Raw genomic sequence first — 17,537 nt, 5'->3', positions numbered from 1 at the left:
GAGCACAGAGACATGCCAAGTATTCATTGAGGCTGTGTGTCACAGTGGGATCGTGGAAGCAGCAGTGTGGAAGCGCTGGAAGCTCATTGCACCTTGTTGCCTCCCCTCTGCATCTTGTGCAGTGTGTTCCTGCACCCAGCGATGCGCTGCCCCATCCCACACACACAAGGACCAGGAGTCAGGATTTACTCTGAGTAAAGTCCATTACTCCCCAAGGGGGGTCCAAGAAGAGGGGCAGCCTTAGTTCTTTGTCTCCATGAGGAGCTGAGATGCTTCTTGTATGGCAGAACTTCATCTTAATCACACTTGCTCCCATCTGATAGTAGAGCTTTTTCCTAAATAAGAGATGTTCCACATACATTCATATTTGGCAAGTGGGAGAGGTGCACTCAAATCCCTCTGTGCTGGTGGAAGAGAGAACTGGATGCAGATGTTCCACGCTGTGCATAGAAACCCTCTCTGTTGTCATTTAGACACTGGGGTGGCAGTACTGTGCTCCTGTTGATGTGTCCTAGCTGTGGCAATGGCAGTGTTGTGTTCTAGGTGTGGGGATGACGGTGCTGTGTTCCCTGCTGTGTTCTAGGCACGGTGGTCTTTGCTCCCTGTTGCTGTGTTCCAGGTGCAACAGAGCTGTGCTTCCTGTTGTGTTCTCGGTGCAGGGGTGCTGGTCCCATGCTCCCCATTGTTGTGTTCTAGGCATGGCAGCGCTGTGCTCTTGTTTTTGTGCTGTAGATGTGGGGATGACAGTGCTGTGCTGCCCACTGTTGTGTTCCAGGCATGGGGGTGGTGGTCCTGATGGTTGCGGCCCATCAATGTGCATGGCGAGGCAGAGGAACACGTGGTTTGGTCTTGAAGCATAGACGTGTGCCTCTGCATCACGAGGCTCAAGTGTTCTGTGCTGCACCCAGAAGGAACAGTGCTCCATTTCTGAGCCTTCTGGGGTTGATAAAAAGATACAAAAGAGCAGAAGTTGGAGGTCTGGAAGGCCGCGTTCTTCATAGCTTTGAATGTTTCAGTGACATTTGATCCCATCTATAAATAGGCAGCCATTGCTCTGCGGAGAAGAAAGGAGTGGAGCTGAATTATTTTAGGAAAAAAACAACTGTATAACTCAAAGCTTCTTCTTTTTCTTTGAGTATCTGGAAACACGAGCCTGTCTCACCATCCATCTGGTTGCTTTGTGCATGAGGTGCTGCTTGTTTCAAAGGTAGGACAGCACTTCACTTTGCTGAGGGCATAGAGCCCAGCCAAGGAGTGTGAGCATCAGCTCCTGCCTTGTGTGACTATGAAACCTACTCGAGATCAGCGTGAAAACTTTGATCGAATCAGGATTGCATTCAGAGTAAAACAGAAATTGGTGTCAATTGTAATTATTAATAGAAAAGCTGCGATAAACTGGGTGCACTGTTAAGATGGCAGGTGAGATTGTTCAGAAGCAGGAAATTTGTTGTGTCTCTCAGTGGGGTCGGTGCAGCCCCTGGCACTGGTGTGTGCCTTCTTGTTGGGGGTAATGTGGTGGCTTTGGAATTCCCCAGCTGGAAGCAATGGGAGCCAGAGGTGTGCTGGGCTCTTGGAGTGTAACAGGTGCTCAGCAATGTGTTGGCTGCAGCTCCTTGGTGCCACATGTGCTGCTCATGGTGTGCGGGAGCAGCACAACAGAAGCTGAATGACACAGAAGCAGAGGTTTGTTGCATGCCTGAGGAACATAAAGTTGGGATTTGTTTTTGTTCTCCACGCATTCGATGATTTCTCAGCATATGACAAGCTAAAAATAGAGCACAAATATCCAGGTTTCAGTTACGTCCCTGCAGCACAGGTCTCCGGCTGACGTCCCCGTTGTGTGTACAGCAGGCTGGTGTGTGTTGGCTGTTGCGTGCCATCTGATACAGGCAGTTTGGTTGCTAGTAGCTGCTGAGATGTGTACCCCAACACTGCTGATTACACGTGTGTATAAATAGGGAAAGGGCTGCTGATGCTGGAGCCGTGTCCTGTGAGTGAGAGCTGTTGTGTGACTCCAGCCACCTTCCAGAGGGCTTTGTTGTGTTGCTGCCTGTCCTCAGCTGGCAGTGCCTGGGCTGGAGGTGCCTTTTGCAGTGTGTATTGTGTTTGCTGTGATGAAAAGCCCCAGGAGCACATAACCTGTGCAGCATCAGCCAGAGGAACCTGTGGAAGGGCAGAAGCACATTCTTGCACCATCTCTAGCTCCTGTGCAATGTGTTTTAGCTCCCTTTGTATCAGCGAGGAGGAGGTGTACCTGAGGCTCCTGCTGATGGCTGACAGTGCTCCTTCACTGTGCAGGATCTGCCACAGCTTCCAGGTGTCAGTGAATGGGAGGCAGGCAGGCACTCTGCTTCCATACACCCCACAGGGCAGTTGTTCACCTGCATGCACCGACACCAATTAGAATTCAGCCAGCTGCAGGGCCAAGATTGCAGCTTCTTGTGTGTTGCACTTGAATGCTGGTTACCGAGTGGATTTATTTGCTTTCCTATGAATGTTAAGAAGCAGGAGTTCAACCCCTGAGAAGGAACAAATCCTGACACTATTTGGAGCTGCAGATGTGGGTGGTGCTGTGTTTGCTTAGGCTGCGTTCTGGGGGAGATGCCCCCTCACTCAGGTTGTGGTGTTGATGCTGGTCTCTGCTCCTTGAGCGATTCCATCGATGTTCTGAAGATATTGATCTTAAAAAAATAATAATTAAAAAGAAAAAAAGAGGGTTCTTAATAGAGAAAACGTCTCAGCGCTGTGGAAACAACAGTAATATTTTACTGATTGGGTGCTATTGATTCGGTTCTCCAGTTAAATTGCTAAGATGAAAGCGGTAATCCTGATTAATTCTGTATAAATTAGTGAGCCCAATTTGTATGTGTATTGTTGCAGGCTGCTGTCGGAAACCCCAGCTTGATATGCTGTATTAGATGCTTTAATTCCGAGTGCTTTTCTCCATTTAGCATTCAAGCTAAAGACGGTATCTTAATTTTATGAGACAAATAGACCATCAATCTGTGGATAACCTTCTTTATCATTGGTAAACCTGCCCTGACTGGGGGAGAGGAGGAAGGAGCCCCCCAGCTCAGGAGCACTGTGAGCCCTGCGTTCCTGCAGGACGGGGTCACGTCTTTGCGCTCTTCCCCATCACTGTTCCTTTGGGTCAGGCCCGAAACAAATCTTATTTGCTTTTAATACTGATAGAGAAAGCTCCTGTCATAAGAAAGAGCTCAGTTATCATGGGAGCCACCTGCGTTTGCTCTCTGGTTTCTCTTAGTTTTGTGTGGAGTGGGCACTCATGTCAGGAGAAGGTGGCTGCTGAATTTCATGGTAGGGAGAGCTTTTCCCTTCAAAATGCACCGCTCTGCATCCATTGGCAGTGAGTTTGCTTTGCCACGAAGGAGTTTGTGCAGCTCACCTGATGGCAGATGCTGCTGATGAAATTCACTTGCTCTGCTTTGGCTGGGCTTCCTCGTTTGCAGGTTCACACCTGTGGATCAGAATGTGCCCTCTTAGCTCAGATGAAGGACTTTCTTCACCTCGAGTTTTGATGATTCAGGCATGGTAACTTTATAATCTTAACTAACAAATATCCTCTAGTCATACAACTTTGTTCAGAGGTCTTATAAATGTGTGAAAGCTGCTCTGTGTCTCAGTTACCCACTGCTTCACCTGCAGTTTTATTCTGTGATAATGGATGAGTGATACTAAGAAATGCCTTACCCATTCTTTCTATCTTTTGATTTGGGCTTCTCAGTTTTGACTCGGGCTTTCTGGCTCTACAGATACATGGGAGCTCAGTATTTTACCTTTGTTTTTACTGCTTGTCTTCTGTGCATGTCTTGAAGCTGTCACACTTGGTGACAGTTGGTCGAAGTGCATGTCAGCAGCCAGCTTGGTTGTCTCCCATTATTGCTACACTTAGATGAATTTATCCTGTTTGATGCACTTTTAACATTTTTTGACATGTGTCTAATGTTGATGCTGACCTGGAGGTGGAGAATGGGACGCTGCTGGAATGAGTGTGGTGTGATAGTACATACCAGAGTAGTTTTAAGTGGGGTTTTGAGCCTGTTTAATGATTTAACTTAGACTGTGTATTGTTTTGAAGAGTTGATCTCCTTTGCTATGTCTTTGGTACATCTCATGTCCTGCATGCAGTTGACAACCAGAAAGCAGTGTGTGCTTTGCTAAGAAGTTTATTGAGGATTTTCTTTGCTAAGATATCCTGAGTTTGTCCTGGCTTTCATTTGACTCCATGAACACGTGCTCTATTGTTGTCATGATAACAGAGCGCTTCCCACCACAGCATCTCGGGTGTAGGAGCTTCATCTCATCCTTATGGCCCCACTGATTTTTCTTTAATCTGCCTTCTGTCAGAGGCACCTCGCTGTTACTGACACCACCACCACCTGCTTTGGGGCTGCTGGCAACTTCCAGCTCCTTCTCGGTTCGTAGCTCTCATTTAACGTTCCAGCAGTGTGATTCCCCCCGGACTGGGGTGCACTCAGGGCCTGTGTGTGAGCTTCGCCTTACTCAGTTTTCTTCTGTAGTTAATGAACCTGAACATCTCCTCTTAAAGCTGCTCTGCGGTTTAGGCATTGAAACCTTATCATGTAACTGTAGCAAGAGGGAGAGCCACAAATAGAGGCACTGGGACACGGGTTCTAAAAGTAGCACAGGCTGCCGAAAGTCATTTAAGTCATTAGACCTGTCAGGAGTTTTAAAATTTCTTGAGTGTGTATTGAGGAGTGAAGTGCAATCTGCTCTCTAAATGCAAAGGGGTTACAGTCATGTGCATTAAAAAACCCAGTCATTGTCACAAACTGGTGGTTGCTGCAGTGTTGTACGTAGCACACGTGGAAGGAAGTGTGTTTTAATGAGAAAGTGAAGTATTTCCCAAAGCAATTTCTAAAGCCAAATGTTCCTGTTTCAAAATAGGCAAAGAAAGAAGTATAAAAGAGCTGTTAATAAAGCAGAGCTGCATCCAGGAGCGCCGAAGTGACGTGGTGGGACACCTGCATGCTGCTGTGCTGCTGGAGATGGAGAAGGAGGGGATGCAGGGCTGCGGCACCACCTCATGTTGAAATCCCATTTGCTTCACTCCCAGGGGAGAATAAACCTCTAAATCTCATCTTACAATATTTTACCTTCAGGAAAAGAAACAAAACTTCTGGAGTTTGCTTCTATTTCCATTGAGGGATGGAGGCCTAGCAGTTCTTGGAACCACTGATGATTACCTCATGTTGCATTGTGTTCCAGGTGTCAGTCTGAGTCTGCCGTGTGGTCATGCTGTGGTTCTGTGAGGTCAGGGCTATTCGAATCATCCCTGTATCAAGAGTTACATCCTTTCTGAAGAAACTTGTGTTGAGATCTGGCCAGGAGTGTAGGGAGAATGCTCAAAGTGAAGGGATGTATGGAAGGAATACTTGGCAGCCACATCGGCTCCTACGTGTGGAGGCTTCTGGCCAATTTAGTGGCACACGTTGGCATCACTCCCTTTTTCTCAGGGAAAAATAGATGTTGAGATGAATGAAGCGTGATGGACGTGCACTGCAGGGGGATGGTGTGGAGGTGAGGTGCTCTGGCTGTGCTGGGGCAGCCATGCTGCCATGGAGCCTGCCTTGCCATACTTCCTAGAGCACATTAAGGGAGTTCTTTTTCCATTAATCCAGTTATATATGTGCTGATAAGTGTGATGCTGTACGAGTATGTATTGCTTTTGATATGCCTTAATCCATGCTGGTGGACTTGATAGTAACACAGAGATACGGATCATTCTCACACTGCTGTGCCACTCTCTTCTAACCGTGGTGACTTTGCAGTGCATTTCAACTCTGGTAACAGGACAGTTTTAGGGGCTCTGTCTGAAATCCCAGGAGAATATTTGTACTGGTTCATTTGCAAAGGGTAGGTTTGCTTAAAAACAGCATGTCCCATTTTCTTTATTAGCTTTAGGAGTCATTAGAGCGTGTACTGCAAATGTGGGGTGTGACAGCCCTGCTTCGTAATTTTCCCAGGTCGCTTCCTTTTCTAGAATCTGAAATGGCTCGTCTTCTGTTTGAAGTGTAAAATAGCTTATTTACCCAAATCTTCCCATGCAGTTGTTTGTACCCGCTGCAGGTCTTTGGAGCCTTAATTTTAGGCTCTGTAGTTTTTCTTTTGTTGTTATGGATTTTTTTTTTTTTCTTATTATCTCCTTCATTTGAAGTTAGGATTATTTCAGAAAATGTCTAAATGCAAAGAATGGAGGTGGAAACAGCCTGAATACCTGCAGTGCTCTGCTAGTCCTTGCCGCTATTTTGAGATGAAGGTTCACAAAGCGCAGCAACAGGAGGGATGGGGCTGGGCTGGAGGTACCGCTCAGTGCCCAGTTGTGCTGCTGTGTGAGTGCTGTTGGTAGCTGGTAGGACAAACAAGTTGTAGCCCTGAGGTGCTGGGAGTCCAGTCTGACATAACGGAAGGTGAAGAGGCAGAGTCTTTGAGTTTGAGGCTTTTGGAGGGTGGGGAAGAATTAATGGATGGCAGCAGGATCGGCTGCACCCTGACTTCTGAGAGGTGCTAGACAAAGGCTTGTTCTGGTACAGCATGGTCATGGCAATGGTGCTATCAGCTGAAATGTACAGTGCTATTTTTTCCAGTTATTCACTGTTTCTGCCAAGCTTTTCTCTTCACTATGGAAGTCAATGGTCTGAAGGAAGGAAGAAAACTTTCCCAGTAGCTGTTCCTGCCTTGCCGTGCTGGATCCGGTCTGTCTCCATTTTCTCTGTCCTGCTGTTGCTCTCTGGTCTTTGCTGCAGCAGCACCGCAGGTTGCAGCTCCATAGCAGCGTGAGGCTGTGCTGCACAGCTCATCTTCTGCATTTCTATTTGTCAAGTGCTGCCTCTCCTTCTCCAGCATTTTCAGGCATGTCCTTTGATAATTTATTGAAATTAAAAGGATCTGGAAGAAATAGATTTTTGCCTTAGTTTTACCTTTTGTCATCTTTTTTCCCCCCCAATTTTAACCCATGCGCAGGTCAGCTCTGTCCCTGCAGCCTTGTGAAGGGTCGTCAGCTGATTGTTTCCATTATAATTATATATTAATTCACAGAGCGTATTGGTTGTTTAAATTTGATGTAGTTGCTGTGATGGGAGTTATTTTACCGCTCTGTTTGCGTGCTGACTGGCTGCTGATTATCATACGTGAATGCACAGAGAGGAGGAGAGATCGTGATGGAGGTGGTGGTGTTATTTCTTTGAGAAACAAGAAATGATTCTCGTCTGTTCTGCCTCATGGCTGTTGGTGAGACCAAGTGTCTCGTTTGGGTATTGCCAAACATGGAGCCAGGTTCACCAGCCTGGCTGTGATTGTCATGGCAAGCTGAGCCTCGAAGCACACTGCATTCAAGTGACCCACCAGTGGCACCAGCATCTGTGTCTTGCTGTTTTACAACAGGAAAGTGAAACGTAGCTTGTGTTGAGGGCTTATTCACTAACTGCAAGATTGAAACCTTACATATTTTCTTCAGCAACGTGCGACTCTTGGATCTGCACAAAATAGTTTTAAGTGAGAACGAAAGAAAGGCTTCCACCTTTTCTGATAATAACTCTTGAGGTTTCTACTCTCAGGGCAGGTTTGAATCCAGAGTACCACTGCTTGTTCCTTATTTGTTTATATACCTGCCAGGGCCATAATGCAGCTTTTGGTGGTGTCTCCGTAGAAGCATTTGTTTAGAATAAAACTTAAGATAGACATGTGTGGCTTTAAGTCTCCATTTGCATGTGGGGGGTGAAATTCCTTGAAGGCAGCCACGGTGTGCTCTGCAGATCCTTATTGCCTGCTGCCTCTGGGGTCACAGTGCAAGCATGAGCGGGATCCCTTCAATAGATGAGCTGGGCAAAAATCAACCGTGTTGTTTTTGTTGTTACTAATTTGTGTTTTGATGTATCAGCAAGAATGGGTGTGACTCAGAACCAGACCATGATGCTGTTAGTGCCTGGTGGAAACAAAGGTGTCAAGGAGAAGCTGCAGGAGACTGTAAGCATGTTCTCTGGGCTTTCTGCATTGTGGTCAATACAGCAGAAGGAAAGGGCATCATCCAGAGGGATCCTGATAAACTGGAAAGGTGGACCTTTGTGAACCTAATGAGGCTCAACAAAGCAAAATGCAAGGTTTTGTACGTGTGTCGGGGTAATCCCAGATATGTATGTGAACTGGGAGAGGAACTTGAGAGTAGCCCTGCCAAGAAGGACTTAGGGGCTCTGGTAGATGAAGAACTTAACGTGAGCCAGCAGTGCGTGCTTGCAACCCAGAAGTCCAATGGTATCCTGGGTTCCATCAGGAGAGTGACAGCCAGCAGGGTGAAGGAGAGGATTGTCCCCATCTGCTCTGCCCTCATGAGGCCCCATCTGGAGTACTGCATCCAGGCATGGGGCCCCCAACATAGGAAGGAGGTAGAGCTGTTACAGAGCATCCAGAGGGGGGCATGGAGATGATCCAAGGGCTGGAGTGCTTCTCTTGTGAAAATAGGCTGAAGATACTGGCTTTATGCAGTCTGGAAATGAGAAGGCTGGGGGGAGACCTCACTGTGGTCTTCCAGTATTTCAAGGAAGTTTATAAACAGGGGAAATCAACATTTTATATGGATAGATAATGATAGGACAAGGGGGGATGGTTTTAAGCTAAAGGAAGGGAGATTTAGATTAGGTGTCAGGTGAAGTTCTTTACTGAGAGGGTGGTGAGGTGCTGGCACAAGCTGCCTGGAGGGTCTGTGGGTGCCCCATTCCTGGAGGTGCTCAAGGCCAGGTTGGATGCAGCCCTTGGCAGTCTGATGTAGTACTTGTTCATGCAGTTGGCAGCCCTGCCTGTGGCACAGGGATTGGAACGAGATGATCACTTGGGGTCCCTTCCAACCCAAGCCATTCTGTGATGATCTTTCTTATCAGCCTTGCAATGCAGAGGAACTGCAGCTAGATAGGTTTGCTTTTTCAAGTCAGCCTACTAGAAGGTACCATTTAAATTCACTTAACCTTCTGTCGCACAGCTTTGCTTTTACAAACCACGTAGTTTACCAGATAGCGCTATTTAAACTGGGGTTATGCTGCTGTTGTACTGTGTGTGGCTACGCTCGGATGTGTGAGCTCTTGCTTTAATAAACTGGGGGAGCTGGCTGCTGGCTGTTCAGGCTGGCTCCTCCCATCCCCTCCCCTTTGTGTAAACTCTGTAGTGCCTTTCCCAGCATTTCTCTCCGAGGTGACTGCTATCCTGGATTTCACAACCTTGTGATAAAAGCAGAGTGTAGCTCTGTGATAAGTGCTTAATTGCTGTGGCTTTGCCATCGCTATGCCGTATTATTTTAGGTCTGGGCCCAATTTACTTCTCCTTTACATGTGTTTTTGCATTTGCACAATTTTTCTTTCTTTTTTTTTCTCCAGAAGAGGATCAATAAAATGGTTTATAGTGAAAATCTGTTCAAAACTGCAACATCTGGCAACATTCTTTGCCTTACTGTGCTTGACTAAAGGAAATCTGGTGAACAGAAATATCACAAAGTCTAAACAGTTCTGGTTAACGTCTTAAATTAAGCTCACAAGTTTGCAGGAGATTCTGATACGTGGAGATATTTTTGAGTGCATATTTCTTATAGAGCATAAAGCCTTTGTGATTTCAGAGTAGGAAATACGGACGTGGTATTACATCGCTAGGATGTAGACAGAGGCAGAATTTAAGTAAAAAGTAGGAAACTGAAGTTAGCATCGTATTTAACAACGCCGTTAGAATTTTCATCAAAAATTCTCTGTCTGAATCTGCTGATGGACTTTTCAAGGCTGGAAGGACAACAGACTCCCCTCAGCATCCCTGCCTGCCGCACAGCAGCTGCGAGAAGCTTTATGAGGGGGATGATGTAGACATGGATGGAACTAGGGAGGAAGTGCCAAGTGTAGGAAAAATGAATGGGGTTGCACGCAGTCTGGGCGTGGAGCGTAATGGGAGGCAGGGAGGAGGTGAGCTGAGCTCTGAAGGCTGCAGGCGCTTGTTAGGCAGCAGTGCTGCCTTGCATAATGCAGCGGATGGTGGCAGTGAAGGAGTTGGAGGGGTCTTTCTGTGTCTCCTTCTCTCCTGTGCAAATCCACCTTGGAGTGAGAATGAGCACCGTGCCACGCTGAGCTCTACTTGTATGCGGATGAGTAACGTGTTTGTGCACGTGTCCCTTCACGCCTTTGCTGTGTTTGCAGCCTCCCGCAGAGCTTTTAAAAATTGGAAAATTATGCATCTTTTAATGCTAATGGAATGCATCAGTGCAAGTGTGCTGTGTGGAAGTAGGGTTTAACTTGCCAGAGTTACAGAAATAGAATTGCTTTTTGTAGGGAGGTGGTTGCATTTACTCTGTGACCTGCTCTGAAGCTGCAAGGTGAGGGGAGTTCCAGAAGGGTGGAGTGGGCAGGAGGGAACCTTCTCTTCCCACCCCAGAACTGAGCAGGAGAGCGTTTTCCTGCTGTAGCTGCCAGGAGTGCTTTTCCAGTGAGCACAGGAAGGATTTTCCAGTCTGTAATTGTGGCAATCTGAGCGGCCTGGAGGTGTGAGGGAGGAGGGATTTCTGTTCGGATACAATTCCTTGGATGAAGAAAGGAAGGTAGTAAGCAAGCCTGAATATTGCAGTGAGGATCTCCTTTCTCAGGACTGTTCTGTTTCCATTTGTATCATGCTCAGAGCCTTTCACAGATGCTCCTTTTGTTCCTCTGCAGAGAAAATATTTTTCCTTTCTTAAGGCTTTTCTTAAATGCTTTAATCCTTGGCCAGTCTGATATGAAGCGGAATAGAAGAATGGAGCTGCTGGCTGTGCTTGCACTGAGGTTTCAAACAGTAAGGGAAGTTTTGCTTCAATTTTAGCTTGGTCTTTATTATTATTATTATTATTATTTGAGCAAGATCAGAAGCCCACTATGCCTTGTGAACACCCTGAAACTTGCAAGCAAGCGAGGCCTTTTAGTGATGCAGGAATATCACCAAATTTGAGCTCATAATTTGTCTGAAGCTCAAAAAAATGCCCCTAATGGTCATCACTTGGAGTGATTACCAGCATTGTGAGCCCCAGAAGACGGCTGTGCTCTTCTCGAGGCTTTGGATGTTATTGAGCTGGCCTTTCTTTCAGAGGCTCACTCTAATCCTGTTGCTGATATTTTCATTGCTTGACAGGGCAGAGGAATGTCGGAGGCCGCGGTGGGGGCTGGAACGAGCAGTGAGCAGGAGCCAGCCGGGATGGAGAGCTGCAGCACTGCCTGCATGTGCTGGGAGCTGCTGGGTTGAGCAGGTTTTTCCTCCCAGGATAAGAATTAATTCCCACACAGTGCGGCATGCTTGGCTTGTGTGCTGGATGAGCTGCAGGCTGAATTTAGGTGCTTTGGTTTGCTTGAGAAATTAATTTCCATAAACACTGAGGACCAGGGTTACAACTAATTGCTTTATTCCTCGCTGTGCCTTGCTGCTCTGATACCAGTTTTTGGCTGGTGGTTGCTTTAAAATCGTATAAACTTTTAGCAGTGACAAACTCTAGGAAGACTTAAGAAATGGAGCTGTTATTTCTACGGTGGGTCTCAAAGGCAAAGCGTTCTGCAGTCTGTTCTGGCAGTGTGTGTAGGTGCTTCACTGATTTCAATTCACATTTGCACTGCAAATATCTTCACAGTGAAGAGCTTCTTTGTAGATTTATACGGAGGTGGAAATAAATCCTGACTTCAATTTCTTGGCGAGAAAAATACACATGCTATGAAAATGAAGTGAATTTCATTACCCAAAAACAATTGCAGAAAAGTCTCTAGGAAGTGAATGTGTTCAAATGATATTTCTGTCAACGCAATTGATTTCACACGCGACTTAGACATGAAAATTTACTTTTCTGATGTCTGGGGTTGAAGCGTTAAAATGTTGTGGAATGCTGAGGCTGTCCTGGGGTGCAGGCAAATGACATGGGCTGCAGCTCTGCTCTCCTGACGTGTAGCACTGCTGTGGCCCTTTGCTGTGCCCTGGGCATGAGAGGGTGGGATGAACGTCGCTGTTAGATGTTAACGATGCCAATATTAGTCAGTGTCTTTGGGGAAAACCAAGTAGCTAATCAATATACAGATTCTTTTTTTTTTTTTTAGTGACCCCAATTGATTTTGATACTTGTCTGTATTTAGCTTTCCTGGGTTCTTTGGATGGTATTTTAACATACAGATAGAGAAATAGCGCCTGTGTGGGAATCAGTTCTGTGGCATGGTAGGAGTCTGACCAAGGGGTTGAACTGACTAAACATATATAGCCATGGCAGGGAGTTCTCATGTAGCCTAAACAATATGGGTTTTAATACATCAAAACAGATCGGTCTGAGAGTACCCCACAGCTAGCTGCCTTATGTCATGAAAGCTCCAAAGCAAGCAGTGCAATTATACTCACTTCACTGATCCAGAAGAATGCAGCCTGTGAATTTGACTTGACAGCTCTTATCAGACAAGTCATGAAAACGTAAGTACTTGTTTTGGTGAATTTACTTGACTTGTAGGATCCATTCAAAGAACTTCAGGGTACAACTTTTAATTTGCATCTGCCAGAGATAGGAGGGAAGTGTGCATGCAGATTGATTTATATACTTAGACAAAGAATAACATTTAGCACTGAGAGAATGCCCCTTTATCACCAGGGCATTTCGTCTGATGGAAGTGGAATGCACTGGGGTGGTGTGACTACTGGAGCTGGGGGGTTTTGGTGCTGCTTTCCATCAGGGAACCGAACCCCTGACGATAGGGCTGAGGCGTGCTTTGTCACATCACCAAATCTTAACTGACTTGCAGTTTTCGTGCTTCCTGCTTTCTTTAGCAGCTTTTGCTACCTTTTATAGCGCTTCTTGTTGTAGATCTTCCCATACTTTGGCTGCTAAGTAAGCTTTGCAGAGCTCTGTAGGCATGAGCCCAGTCAGTGGGGTGCTCAGCCACCCCAGCACCGCCTGCAGTGGCACCAGGCGCTCAGCCTGCACGCTGCTTATTTGGAAGAGATCTCAAAATGAAAATAGAACTTCTAAGTCAATTCACAACGATTTTTGCATGGAAATAAATCAACTCGACTTGCTACTTTGATGGGTGGATGTCACTGTCATTTCTCACTTCATTGTTGTTTTGTGCAGATTGTTCCATTCTTACGCGTGTTGTCTGGTGGTCACACAACAGTTTGTTGGTATGACTAAACTTGGCAGTAGTTTGGAGAAGCCACGTAGAGCTGCAAGCAGTTGTCACTTTCCTGAATGGCTTAAAATTGCTGTGAACTCACAAACTGTGCTTTCTTGTTCCTTAGAATATTAACTGTATCGGTTGCGCAACACACGCGATTGACATGCACAGAATACCCAATATTTCAGCCTTTCAAGCTTCACTTTTGCTTTATATGGAAGTCAAAACACCAGATTCCCAAACCTGAATATTCCCACGTGACCACAGGGTGTAAGGTGACCTCTTTGGCTCTGATCCCAGTGCAGGAATGTATTGCTTCTTTGAGTTAGACTTTGAAACAGGTATTGCTTTACAGTTTAATTGGCTGCATACATCTCAAAAAGGATATAAACCAGTGGGTTTTTCCACTGTGGAGACAGAGAGGCTTGTTTCACAGAAGAGAAGGCATAAACAAACTGGCACAAGGAATCCTGTGTGAACGGAGCTGTACCATATACTTCAGGGGGGAAAAATTATTTTTTTGCTTTGTAGGTTTTGGCAGCGTCAAACAAAACAGTCAATGTTCTCCTAGAAACATGAAGGAGTTCTTCTGTATCTTGGAAGCATGTTTGGATTACCCCCACCGCTGTGCACTCTGCGGATGTCTCTTGGTGCTGGAGGTCCTTGCTGGGCTGGTCGCTGGGATGCTCAGAGCAGAGGCTGCTCACAATTAGAAAATCAAAATGGTTTGAGCATAAGCCCTTTGTTTTATTTTTCATTTCTCTTGTTTTTAATAACTGGAAGTGATCTAATTAGTGTCTCTGGCTGGATCCAAACCCTCTGCTGACCTATTTCTTGAGTCCTTTCATCTGCTCCTGTGCATTTAAGAACTTCATAGTGTTGTTTAGCAGAGAGGAGCCAGGCAGGAGGACAAGGAGGATGGATAAACCTCTTAGCTCTTTGCATTTGGTTTTGCTTGTTGTTTTTCCGTTCCTTTCTTTGGGATTTGTGGCTTATCCTCAATTTTAATCTTACTGTTTTTGACCTTTCTTCTTTGTAATCTGTGGCTTTTAATGTCTGAAAGGCCCTAAATATTTGATCAAAATAAGGCCTAATTCCCATTCTGAAGAGAATAAGTCACTTGGAAAGTGGCAGAAAGAGAACCTATATGCAGACAAACTGCAGTTTTGAGAGGAAAGATCTGTCCAATGAATTACTGCAACGTGGCACTAATGTTCCCCCTGCTCCTCCTCAGCTGCTCTCTATCTTCTCACACAATGTAGGTAGTTCCCATTTATCTATTTATCATTGAGAGCGTTGAGCACAGAACTTGTGTGTACATTCTCTTGCTTTCTCCTGGTTTCTCTGCTTCTGTTTTCAAGTTGACTTGGTGTGTTCTGTGAGCCAGCTGGATCAGCTGAAACCCTCTGTATTTCAAGTTTTGTCTACTTTAACGTCAGGCTTTATATTAGAGCACTGCTAAATATTCTGGCAGCTCAAGCCTGATATTTAAAAGAAATCTGGGAGTGGGAGTGGGATGTCAGCAGCTGAGTGCTGGACGTGGAGCTGGGAGCGGTGATGCTGTTGCTGGCAGATAGGATTTCTGCAAACACAAGGAACAGCTCAATGAAAATTCAGTAGATACTTCACACAGCCTTACAATATTAATAAGGAACAGAAGAATCGGGATGGCAGTGTCTTCTGTTCCAGTCTGTGCATTAAGAAGCATGTGTGAGAAGCAGAGATCATAGGACCCTGTGATCAAAGCTCTTCTGTTCTGTGGAGTGTTTTGCTCAGCAGATAGATCTAAAGTGTGTGGAAAGTGGTAAACTTGTTACAGTTTAAAAAGACAAACAACTTTTCCTTGTTTATGTACAGCATTCAGGCTAATTCTCTGGCATAGCGACTTCACATCAATTTCACAATGTTATTAATCTCTTTCTAACATAATAACATTAAAACCCATCTGTATTACAGTTTCTTTTTTTTAAAGCAGTATGATTGCCTAATGCTCTCCATCAGATTTCTTCCTTGCTCTAAAAATAGAGCTTTGGCATCACAATTGCAGGATCACGTTAAAAATGATCTGTTCTGTTTGGGGGGGATGCTTAAGAAGAACAAAATCAGTACTTCTGAACCAGCCAGGGAAGGGATGGCAGAACAAAAGTCCTATTCCCCAGCTGTGTTTGTGGTGAGCTATTGAGTATTACTGCTCTTTCAGACTTGTCCCCCTCCTTGGGCTTAGAGATGAAATTAAAAAGAAATAGGGTGAGTTGGTCATCTCTCCCTTCTCTTGCAGTGGGGCTGATTGGGCTGAAGGAAGAAACTGTTCATAGCGAGGCAGAGCTGTGTCTGAGCGGTAGGAATGAGCTTTTGATGTTCTTGGACAGTTCATCTCTACCCCAGCATTGTTGGTGTTGGAGCTGCAGAGACTGAGCAAACTTCCCGACAGGAAGCAATTGTAGAATATCCAGGAAGTTATTAGGAAATGGGAACTCGTGCTCCTGTCTGTGGACTGTTCCAAGTGCTCCGGCTGCTTCCATAGCAGAGCTTGGAAAACGGGCTTGGTTTTTAGTAATAGGAAACCTGTTTTACAGTCTGTGTGTAAGAACTGTTGCAGTTGGAGCTCAGGTGTTCAGAAAGGTCTGTACCGTGGTGAGGAGGAGGAGGCCTGGCAGCTCATGGCTGTGAGCACTGCTCTCCACTGCTGGAAATGGAGCTGATGGTCACTGTTTTTCATGTTGTTCCCTGTTGGGTTTGGAACACCGGCTCGTCAGCTTCACTGTGCTCCTGTCTGGGCAGATTAGGTGAGAAAGGATAGAAACGATAAGGGAACAGTGGGAGGAGACACAGGTCTGGAGATGGAGACCTAAGAGAAGGTCAACTTGGATTTGTATCCTGCGGTCAGACTATGTAGGGTCCCCCAGTTCTTCTCACTGCAGTGTTACTCTGAAAACAGGCTCACGGTGCCAGCTGTGCTCACGGTGCCTGTGCTTACTAGGAAGACTCACTCACTCAGTGGCAGTGGTGCTTTGTTGTTTTGTTGTTTTGTTTTTTTCCCTGCCCAGCTCCCACCTGCCAGGCAGGCAGCCCAGCTCACTGCTATGGGGCACTGCTGTCCCCAGGCGCAATTTACCCCCATTACTTTTGATTCAGTTCAAAAGGCAGGAGTATCTCTTCCATCTGACTTAACTCTTTTATATTTTACCCCATTTTGTGGAGAACTGAAGTCTGATTAAAACTAAAATTTGAGATGATTGTGTTTTTTGGCTGCTATTACAGAAGCCATTTCTTGTTTTCATCTTACTTGTGTAAATCAGAGCTGTCATCATGGGGGAACACAGCGTCAGGTGGAGCTGGTTATTAACTGAGTGTTGAAAAAGCATAAAATCCATCTCTCCTCCTTTATGCTAATGTTGACAAGGAATAGCTTTTGTATATTTGCACGTGGCCATTTGGAAACCTGAAGTTTGAGTTCGGATTTTTCTTAATCTGATAACATACAAATACCTAGTGCTTGTGAGGAGAGCTGACAAACACAGGACGTTTCTCTGGTGTTGAAAGCATAAAGAAAAGGCTAATGTAGAATAACTGAGCTGGTACACTGAGCTGTCTGCCTACCCTTTTTCCTTTCTGCAAGCAATAGAATCATAGAATGGTTTGGGTTGGAAGGGACCTTTAAGGTCATTTAGTTCCACCCCCATTGCTCTAGGCAGGGATTCCTCTTTGTAGCCCAGGTTGCTCACAGCCCCATCCAGCCTGGCCTTGAGTGCTTTCAGGGAGGGAACATCTGCAGCCTCTCTGGGCAGCCTGTCCCAGTGTCTCACCACCTTCACAGGAAGGAATTTCTTCCTAACATCTACTCTAAATCTACCCTTTTCCAGTTTAAAGCCATTTCCCCCTTATCCTGTTGCTACCTGCCCTTGCAAAAAGTCCCTCACCAGCTTTCCTGTAGGCCCCTTTCAGGTCCTGGAAGGCCACTATAAGGCTCCTCTGGAGGCTTCCCCAGGCTGAAGAGCCCCAGCTCTCTCATCCTGTTCTTGTATTGGAGGTGTTCCAGCCCTCTGGTCATCACTCTTGGAAAACTGGAGGCTGTATGGTGCCGCGGGTTAATTTTGCAGTCTGGGGGGGTTTGCTGCTGCCCATGCTGCGGAAGCCCTGCCCAGCTGCTCCGTCTCCTCTCCCCACCAGCTAGCCAGACTTTGAGATACTGGCATACAGAAAGGACAGTCTGTGCTTCTGTTTCTTCACGAGGCAAGATTTTGTAGCCTTCCTTCCAGCAATGGTGACTTAAGAGTTTTCAAGGCTTTGGTTATGGCAGACGCATGAAGTAAGACAGACCAAGTGCCTTTAAATAGCCTCAGAGCTTGATTCTCCTCCTGGAAA

The 17,537-nt window shown here is 45.9% G+C and overlaps 1 protein-coding gene across 12 annotated transcripts in view; it reads left to right on the top strand.

Moving 5' to 3' along the window:
- NEO1 (neogenin 1) overlaps nt 1-17,537 on the top strand; it is a 165,744-nt gene that overhangs the window by 1,321 nt on the left and 146,886 nt on the right. The gene's annotated exons all lie outside the window — the stretch shown is intronic.

The sequence above is a fragment of the Coturnix japonica genome, chromosome 14 (assembly GCF_054131305.1).
Source record: "Coturnix japonica strain WE chromosome 14, WE-NBRP24, whole genome shotgun sequence".
Taxonomy (NCBI): Eukaryota; Metazoa; Chordata; class Aves; order Galliformes; family Phasianidae; genus Coturnix; species Coturnix japonica.
Note: the sequence above shows the minus strand (reverse complement) of the source record. Positions and strands in the feature narration are given on the sequence as shown.